Source organism: Miscanthus floridulus, chromosome 17 (genome assembly GCF_019320115.1).
Source record: "Miscanthus floridulus cultivar M001 chromosome 17, ASM1932011v1, whole genome shotgun sequence".
NCBI lineage: Eukaryota > Viridiplantae > Streptophyta > Magnoliopsida > Poales > Poaceae > Miscanthus > Miscanthus floridulus.
In genome coordinates, this window is record NC_089596.1 from 8,905,330 (window position 1) to 8,907,920 (window position 2,591).

General features: G+C 41.6%; 1 long non-coding RNA gene across 1 annotated transcript; it reads left to right on the forward strand.

Moving 5' to 3' along the window:
* The first annotated feature begins 349 nt into the window (after positions 1–349).
* LOC136516238 (uncharacterized) lies at positions 350–2,117 on the forward strand. The gene is made up of 3 exons (XR_010773974.1): positions 350–573; positions 1,291–1,564; positions 1,742–2,117. It is a non-coding gene; the product is annotated as an uncharacterized lncRNA (long non-coding RNA).
* Positions 2,118–2,591: the final 474 nt, after the last annotated feature.

The following is a 2,591-nucleotide window of genomic DNA, read 5'->3' on the forward strand; positions in this document are numbered from 1 at the left end:
GCGTTTACCGTCGAGTTCTGCATACGCTAAAGCCCGAACAAACTGCCCGAATACCCCCGTAGCAGGCTATCGGTGGTAAAACATCGACATCACTACAACACAACCCCCGTATTGCAACATATCTCTTCTAACGGTAGCACCATGCGTTGTAGGTGTTCCCACCTCCACTTCCAACGCCGCCCCACGAGCAAGCGGCAATTATATTATGTCTTCCTTAATCCTCGGCTCCACACCGCGGCAGTTCGTATTCCTATTCCTAGCCTTTATTCGGGACTCTCAGGTCTCAGCGTTGTTTGCCCCTCTCCTTGCCGGCGCCGCCGTTCGAGTCGTGCGAAGCAGCGGCAGCCACTCGGGCACACAGCCGCCCATAAGGCGTGGCGCTAGGCGCGACCCCCGTCATGGGACATACGCGCAGCAGCGGACCTGATCTACATGGCAGTCGGCAGGCCGTGATTGGGAGATACGGCGGCAACAATTTGCCCAGGCCCCCAGGCTAGCAGCAGGGCAATCCACTCCGCCTCCACCATATCTGCAAATACACTGGCCCCGATGTGATCTTCTGCAAATACACAGGTCCTGATCTGATCCCCTCGAGGCTTTGTGTCTTAGGCTATGTTTAGTTCGCGAAATGAAAATTTTTGGATGTCACATCGAATGTTTCGGGGATGTCGGAGGGGGTTTTCGGATACTAATAAAAAAACTAATTGCATAGCTCGCCTAAAAACTGCGAGACGAATTTATTAAGCCTAATTAATCCGTCATTAGCGCATGATAGTTAGGCCCCGTTTGGCAGGGCTTCACTTCACTAGTGAAGCCGTTTTTTTGGCTTCAGCTCCACGAACAGTTCCACCGGTGGAGCTGAAGCGGTTTTGGTAAATCGTTTGGCTAAATGGCTTCCCTGTGAGAACATGTTTTTAGGGGCCTGGAGGAGGAGCCGGGAGAAGCCACTTTTTTTTTTGACTCCATCCCACCCCAAATCACTGTGAGAGCATGTTTTTAGAGGATTTAGAAGTGAAGCTATTTTACTTTACCCCGTTTGGTAGAAAACGGCTCCAAACGGCTCCTGAAGCCGGTGGAGAAGCCCTGCCAAACGGAGCCTTACTGTAGCACTTATGGCTAATCATGGACTAATTAGTCTTAAAACATTGGTCTCGCGATTTTCATCCAAACTGTGTAATTAATTTTTTTTCGTCTATATTTAATACTCTATGCATGTGCCGCAAGATTCGATGTGATAATTTGGGATGAAAATTTTTGGAAACTAAACCAGGCCTTACTGCATTATGCTAGATCCATCGTGTGACACACTTCTGGTTGGATCAGAAGGATCTAGTTAATGATGGTGCCCTCTGTGCGATGATCTTCCCATCGAAGAGTACTCCCTCAAATCACTAATTGCGGTTTCAATACTTGCCCAGTTAATTAATCGGTTCATGCATTGTGGTAAACTGGTAATTGTTGTAACAGCCTCATATAATCACGGCTGGTGTCGCATGAGCAGCAGCAGATTAGAGAAGCACTGCATGGTATAGTGGTACTCTAGAGAGATGCGGCCGATCGTTTGGTAGGTTATTTATCTCAATTCGATATTTTTTCCTTCTCCCATAATCTTTTGTACTTGATTTTTTATTCAGTTTCTGATATATCATGGTGATTACTATTATGAGTTTTAGTTATTTTTTAGAACTTGCAAACAAAGGAAAATCTTCTGAATTTTATACTATAAATGTGTGATATATAGGTACGAGCTATGAAGAGACAGAAGAACAAATCATTATTAAGCCCCGCAAAAAAACAAATCATTATTAAGAAACTAAGGTCTGGCAGGGTAAGGCTACCGCTTCAGGTATATACGTTTTGTTGTCTGTATTTTTAGCATTGTTTGATTCTAACTTCATTTTTTTTTGTGAACCTGATGTCTACTTTAATATTATTTCTAAATTTTGCTTTAATTCCAAAGACAAAATATCTCTGGGTATCTAAAATATTTTACTTACAGTTGACAAAGGGGTAGGCCTGGTTACAGAAAATTTGAATTATCCCAAGTGAACTTCAATGTTTCAGTATTGTTTATCTTCGACATATGATCGAAACCGATTATATATGGCCCTATGCTTACAACACTTAATGAATAAACATCTACAGTCTATTGTCGTGGACTGGATTTCCTTTTGTGCTGTACTTGACATTAAAGCGTTGAACTTTAATTTCACAAACGTAGGTGCTTAGTTTATGTTCTTTTCTCTTTTGGCAAGCAATCATGGATATCAACTGCAAAGTCGCAGGTACATATGTAACTATTTTAACTTCCTTTAGCATGTATTTCAATATTTCTTAAATTTCTTTCGCAAAAACAAAACATTTCTTAAATTTTGTTTCTGATTGACAGGATTAATTCCAATCACTTAGCTTGCTACAGATTTTATATCTATAGAGTCTGACATCTTTTATCAGGTATTCTTTTTGGCTGTATCTAGGCATAAAAAAATACAAGATACAAAAAACATGACTAATCTCTGGCCACAATTGTAGTAATCACATTGACTCAACTTCAGTTAGCAAATTCAAATATGCAGTCGCATACTTATGTT